Consider the following 7,238-nt stretch of genomic DNA (forward strand, 5'->3'; position numbering starts at 1 on the left):
ACTTACCTTAATGTAATTTGCATTGATATACGGTTCAGCCAAACTGTCAGGTTCCGTACTTAAAATGACACGTGAATGTTCATTTGGTAAAATAGTTTTGTATCGATTCTTCGATTGTGAGCCAAACACCAATGGTTTTTCTTGGTAATTTGTTGGCAGATCCCAAAACTCTTGATGAATTTTAAGAATCATTTTCTTTTGCTTTTCATCTGTATCGCTATTGTTGGCTCTGTCAGTATTTGGAGATAATCTAACAATTGACAAATTAGTTAGCTTTACATCATTATTTTCTCCTGTTAGTACATTTGCATCTTGCGATTTATCATTACTGCCGTAGCTGCCTTTGAATATATGGTGTAGGTTTTTCATATAGTTTGCCGACAGAAAATTAGATGCATTTTGAAGAAACTGAATGTTTGCCAAATATATTTTAAAGTCCTCACTAGTTGTTTGTGGGCTCAATGGCTTAGTTGTTATTTTACGAACATTTGCGTTACATATATTCATAGAATTTACCCCATCTGACAACGCGTACGTACAATTACAACGAAAACATTCACAATTATTGTACTGGGCCAAATTGTTGGTGGATGCCGTTGCAGACTTTAATGTAAACATGCTACTTGTAGTTGCTTCTGTATGAGTATTTATTGAACATCCACACTCATTACTGAATGATTTAATGGGTGGTTCAGATTTTTGAATGGATCCTGTAAAAAAGGTTTATGTTTTATGTTTTTAATGTTACACTGAAAATATGCCACACTTTTTTTTCAAGTGCCCAAACACTTGAATGATTGAATAAAGTCACATCGTAGATCTAATTGTTTTGTGTTTCAACATCAATCCAAACCACTATCAAATGCAAGTGTTTGGGCGGTTGACTTTTTGGTATTTTTTTTACATGTTATTTTCATTCGGGTGGCTCAAGCTTTTCAATTGTTTTGCTCATGCATTTGTCCCACCGTCTTGAACTATTCAAAGTGATGAGCAAAACACTTGAAAATGATCTTAAGATCTACCCAAAACAGGCACTATTCAAAGTCAACGTGATTATCCACATGAATTTAATGTGTTTCACTGATTGATTTTTGCGCGACTTTCATCGAAGGCTAGAAGCGAGGCAAGAACCAATAGCACAACAAACTCTCCCGACTTCAACTGGCCGGCCGGCGCAGTGGTAGCGTGCACGACTAGCAAGCGAGAACCTGTAAATCGCTTGTACGTACTTTTATTTTTCAACACCATTTAAAATTCAAGTGTTTGGCTATTGACATTATTTCATGACCAATCACCGAAATGTCAAGTGTTTTGCGATTGATATTTGAGTGCTCTGTACAGCAGGGCCAGATCATGTGTAGAACACTTCGTTGAGCTGTGTAAGTTTTGCTCAGTGTATTGACAAAGAACTTTGTCCAACACGGAAAAAAAGTGTGCGAGAAATCGTGAATTTCGATTCATGAATTCGTGAATACCGTAATCTGGGGTGAATCGGGACTACAGTCTGAATAGGGACAGCAGTTTTTAGAGCACTTAAAGCTTTAAAGTTTGGAAATGGATGTACACATTTTGTTGGTCTGAGTCTGTTCTAACCGAAACCAACGAGAAAAAACAAAATATTTTGCTACAACATGGTTAAACTGCTGTCCCAATTCGCCCCATGTGTCCCGATTGACCCCAGTTTACGGTAATTTTGTGCATGATTTCGTGATACCTTTCATGATTTCATGAATTTTATGCATGAAATCGTGCATAAAAATGCACGAATTTATGAATTTTATTCATGGCTAAAGTTTTTTCACGAATATTCATGAATTTTCTTTCATGAAATCATGCATATCACTATTCATGATTTAATGACTGATTTACATGAAGTCATGACTAAACTTCATGAATTCATGAAAAATATTCATGATTTTACGATTATTTAGGCATGCGTAAATTTTACGCCGTAAAATTTTATCCGCGAATTTATGAATCATGTTTTTCATGATTTCATGAAAGTTTACATGATTTCATGAATAAAATGCATGAATTCGTGCATAACATTCATGGGTTTATGAGTTTTTATCCATGTTTATGACGAGTGACCTTGATCAATCAAGAAAAGTTTCGCTCGAACTGTCACGTTTGTTTTTCGCTTGCCAGTTCAGCCGTGTGTTTATTTGACACGAAGTCAATCGCATTGTGACTTGTCGCGTCCTGTTGTGTTTACCGGTGAAAGTGACCGTGATTTGTGGAACCGGGATTTGGAGGTGCTCTCCATCGTAACCGGAAAAAGATCTGCGGCCATTCCGTTTGAAATGGCAACGGAGCCAAGAGCTAGCAGGAGGAGGACCAAGTTGCAGGAGGAGGACCGGACGGCAGGAGGACAGAGCGCGGGAGGAGGACCGGGCGGCAGGAGGAGGACCGAGCGGCAGGAGGAAGACAGAGCGCGTGAGGAGGAGTAACAAAGTAAGAGTGAGGACAATCTGCAAAAGACAGAACAGTTGATTGTCGAATTAAGGGGAACATGGTCCATAAGACTGTTCCCGTGTTTTATCTCCGCGTGTGACAGTTTCTTGGTCGCGGACTCGTAGGGATTTCGGTTTTCTGTCAATTGCCGGGGCATTCTACGCGTGTGACAGTCAGTGAGGATTGTTTTGGTTTTGGAAACGAAAAAATCCCATTTTTTATCGGTTCCCGTGGATGCGTTGAGTGACATTTCGGCGATTTGTTTTGAGCTAGAAATGTGGACATTGGTAAAGAATGTTAATAATTTTAATGATTTTAATATTGTAAGCATATTTTTTTCAGCATTTAACATATTTAAAGCATTTGAAGTTTATAACGTATTTAAATAATATAAAGCAACTAAATTTTCTTAGGTATTTTAATTTGTATTTTAAGTTTTTTGAAATATTATTATTTTTAGGTATGTTATATTAGGGTGGTCCAAATCAAGACTTTTTGGGGCTACCCCCAGAAATCAAAGATTGACCCATCACTAGGCAAAATTCCAAATTTGAGCTCATTCTGACCACGGGAACCCCTCCCTCCAATCGCTTAAAGTTTGTATGGGAAAAATCGTCAAAATGTATGGAGAAAAGCAACTCCCAAGCCCAAGCAACACACTTTGTCAGATAATCGTATTTCCTAACAGGTTGTATAACTAATCCGCCTCGTTACCACAACTTGTCCTACAACTCCTGTGAACTGGAAAAAGCGCACTTTTTTTCTGTTGTATAACTTGCCAGAAAAAGATGCAAGTTATCAGAGTAAGTTGTACAAATGTATTTGACAACACTGTGCTATCAAACAAGAGATTCAACGAAAAAAAAGGGGCGTGGTTTACGGCTTTGCTGTCAAATCAAAGCGCACACTGGAAAGGAAAGTTAGATTGAAAACAGCTGTCTAACCGTCGACTAACTTACATGTAAACAAACGTTTCTTATTAGAATTTCAATCAACGACGAAGCTAATATAAAAATACGCTTGTTTCTGCAAGATTTATTTAAAATAATTCGAAATTGAATTTAAAAAAAAGAAAAACAATCATGGCGTGCATGTGATTAGTGTGAAATTTCTTGCATGGCGAACTTTTAGATTTTCCTTTTTTGGTGAACTTCCTCTTTCGCAAGATTCGATCCGATGACTTCGACGATTTGTTGTTATCTCCACGGCAGGTCCAGGCGCGCTTCCACATCTCTCCACGGGGCTTCATAGTAAACAAGCTGGCTCAAGCGTCAATAAGAAGGCTGCTGTCTGTTTTGTTAGCTAAAGAACTTAACTCCAACGAAGGCTGTCATTGGAATTGAAGTTATATAAGTTTGTTTCAAGTCAGTTTTATAACTCCACTATATAACTTTGTTATAACAAATTGTTTCAACTGTCATTTCGATTACCGTACCACGGAGTAATATTGAAAACCGGTATGATTTTGATTTGTTGTTTTCTCTATCATAAACTCTATAAGCTGATAATTTTTGTAGCTTTTACCAGCGATATGTTTACAAATGAATCGGCCAACAATCAAAACTATTGCAATCTACAATAAATTAACATTATTGAAACTCTAAATTCCTAATGTACAAATTTACACCACCTAACAACACGCAATGTCAAGTTGAATATGTATGTTGAGCATCAGTTAAATAATTTATTCTCCGATAACATTTGTGTAACAAAGCGAGAAAACCTAGGTTATTTATAGAATGGTTGGCCACGCCCATTTTTCAGAAGATGCCGTCACATGATAATTTTAGATAAGCAGTGAAACAAACAGTGCAATATTGTTTTTATCCATCAAACTGTTTTCGAGTAAAACATTGCAGATGAGGGAACAGCATCTTGGCATATCAGCACTTTGACGTTCAATTACAGCTCATAAAAAGTGTTTTTAAGTGATAAATAGCTCAATAGGAAGTGAGCAAGCAAGTTTCTATCAAAAGTGTTCCAAAATAAATTGTTTAAATAGTGAAAATCAGCAAATTGGATGAAGTTGGGAGCAAGTGCGTACACACTCAGTTTTTTATGCCGAACTTCGGCAGAATTCTGCCGAAAACAGAACAACTGAGCGCTCGGCAGAGAGTTCGGCAGAAAATTCATCTGCCGAAGTCTCGGCAAAAATAATTTTGACAGCCAGCTTTTTTGTGCCGAAAATCTCGGCATCCCTGAAACGAATTCAACCGAAAATCTCGGCATTTATCATAATAAAACCAAATCGAGATTCTCGCAATTAATTTAAAGCTTTAAAACAATATGCATGCATGCTTTTTTATATTTATTGCTCTTTTTATGTATAATCTAATACAATCTGAACCAGAATGAATCCTATACTTCTACCAAGCACCATCCAATAAGAAGGAAAGTTTGTTTACATAGTTGTCAACCGTGCTTAGTGTTTTTCAACTATTTTCTGTGATTTACTCACCAGATTTCTCTAAAACTACTTCGCACCGTTTCTCAAGTGCTCACTAAACCCCTGTATGGTGTTCGTCGGATAAAATACCGGTTAAATTGTGTTTCTCGCGTTACAAACAAAGTGCGATTTCACCCAGAACTGGTGTTGCATTGTTCGACTTTTTGGGCCACCGTAGACGCTGTCGGTCCCTGTTTGAAAAATGTCGCACGTCGTACGAGTTGTCGCACGGTTTTGATTTTACCGTTTCGATATCGATTGGTCGAAAAGACGACAAACGCACGACAAACACTCGACATGCGCGACATTGTTTTTTCCATCGATTTTCTTTAATTTCGACGTCACGATTTTCGTCGACGCAAACAGTTTGACAGTTCTCTTCAGTTGATCTTGTTTGGACTTGATTTCAACCGAATTGAACCAGTTGTCGTTGCTGTTGGGCTACTGGAGGATTTTGGTAAGTTGTGTTACTTTTCCGGAAAGTTTTGGCTGGAGTGGCGAACGGCCAAATCATAGTCTTATGTTCTGGATTTCCAGATTTCGGTTTTCGTGGCGGTGAAGGACGAAGACGGGACATATCGTAAAATCGGTGGGCCATGTCCATGGACTGTGCCGGAGGACGGTATCGGAAGGAATCGGTCTGCGATTGAGAAAGCGGATTGGTGTTTTGCTTTCCGCGGAAGTTGCATTTCCAAAGGAGAAGGAGTGTCCGAGTGTTGAATGTGTCGGAAACAGAAGGAGGGAGACGGAACATTCAAGCTCGGGAGTCAATCACTGTTCCGCGTGAATAAAAAGATGGAGGAGGATGGAATAATAAACTCCCGCGACGTTTCTAAACAGCCAGAATTTGTTAATGGAACCGGTGAGTAGTGTTTTAGATGAGGTGTGTTGGGAGTGCGTTTGTATGACGCAAAACTAAACATAAACATAAAACCAATAATTCGACGAAGAAAAATATTCAAATTTGAAATTGCACAATTTTGAATTTAAGATTTTTTCATTTAATAATTCTTAAAATTTCAAAATTCTTAACTTCTGAAATCCTAATTTCAAAAATTCTAAAAAGATTTAGTTTCTTTAAAATTTGGAGGTTAAATGATATATTTAAAATTTTAAAATCCAAAAATAAAAAAATATAACTCTTTCGTTCTGAAATAAAAAACTAAAAATTCTTAAAATTCCAAAATTCTTACCTTCTGAAATCCTAAATTAAAAAAAATCGAGGATTCTAAAATTCCTAATGCTATCAATCTAAAATTCCATAAATTTTTATTTTTAATTTAAAAAAATATAAAAATTTTAAGTTAAAAAATTCCAACATTTTTTAAATTTTTAAATTTCTACAATTCCTTGCTTCTTTTCAAATTCTTCAAATTGCATAGTTTAAAAAACCATTAAATGTTGAAATGAGAAAATTCAAGGTTATTAATAATCTTAAGAATTTGAAAAAAATTAAAGATCCTAGTTCTAATAAAATTCTCAAGATAACATAGTATTCGAAAATCCTTCATTCTGATATTCTGAAAAATTGTATTTTAATTCTTCAAGTTTTTATATTCCAAATAATTTAGAAGTTTAAAAATTCTTGAAAGTTTTAATACTTTTAAAATTCTTCGTATTAATATTTTAATATTTTTAAAATTTCTGATTCCTAATATCTTGAGGTTTGTAATTCTAAAAAATACAATAATAAACTAGATAATAAGTTTTCAAATTTATCTATGTTTTTGTTTTACAATTTTGTGATTTCAAATATTTAAGGTTTTTTTTATAAATATTATTTATAACTTTGAAAAATATTTGCAACGGCATTTCAAAAATATTTTATTTTTGTCATTGGATACATCAGAACCTCACTGCTACCCACAATAAAATCAAACATAACATGTTTCATTTTTTTAAACCCAACAATTCTGATGAAAGTCAGCTTTTTAAATTTCAAAACATGAATCTTTCTTTCTCAAAATTTTGAAATGCAAAATATTTATAAAACACGTCATGTCTTAGAATTTTTAAATTCTTGAATCCTGCATTTTTTTAAAATTATTTTATTCGTTCCAGTTCTGTACAAACAGCTTCCAGAGTGCTTTTGCTGGACGTGGACTAGCAAGAGGAAAAGGACAATGAAAATGCGTTGGTGGTGTTGGACTTCTAGCGGAATCTCAAAAGCGCCATTATCAAAACTCAGTCTTCTTCCTGGAGATACTTCCGGCCGAGAACATCCTCCGGGTGAAGGCGATCGAGGTGGACAAACTTCCCACGGGGCAGCACTCGAACATTGGAAGGGTAGACAAGCAGAACCTTTCCAAAAGTGGTTGGCCATCGTCGGACCAAAAGG

At 35.8% G+C, this 7,238-nt stretch overlaps 2 protein-coding genes across 2 annotated transcripts in view; both read right to left on the reverse strand.

Moving 5' to 3' along the window:
* LOC120431833 (uncharacterized) overlaps positions 1 to 145 on the reverse strand; it is an 87,236-nt gene extending 87,091 nt beyond the window's left edge. The window contains exon 1 of the mRNA XM_052711705.1: positions 7 to 145. The gene's annotated coding sequence lies outside the window, so the exon portion shown is untranslated. The remainder of the gene's footprint in view (positions 1 to 6) is intronic.
* The window catches only part of LOC120431831 (tyrosine-protein phosphatase non-receptor type 7-like), a 103,597-nt gene extending 98,536 nt beyond the window's left edge, over positions 1 to 5,061 (reverse strand). The window contains exon 1 of the mRNA XM_052706791.1: positions 4,913 to 5,061. The gene's annotated coding sequence lies outside the window, so the exon portion shown is untranslated. The remainder of the gene's footprint in view (positions 1 to 4,912) is intronic.
* Positions 5,062 to 7,238: the final 2,177 nt, after the last annotated feature.

Source organism: Culex pipiens, chromosome 1, assembly GCF_016801865.2.
Source record: "Culex pipiens pallens isolate TS chromosome 1, TS_CPP_V2, whole genome shotgun sequence".
Lineage (NCBI taxonomy): Eukaryota > Metazoa > Arthropoda > Insecta > Diptera > Culicidae > Culex > Culex pipiens.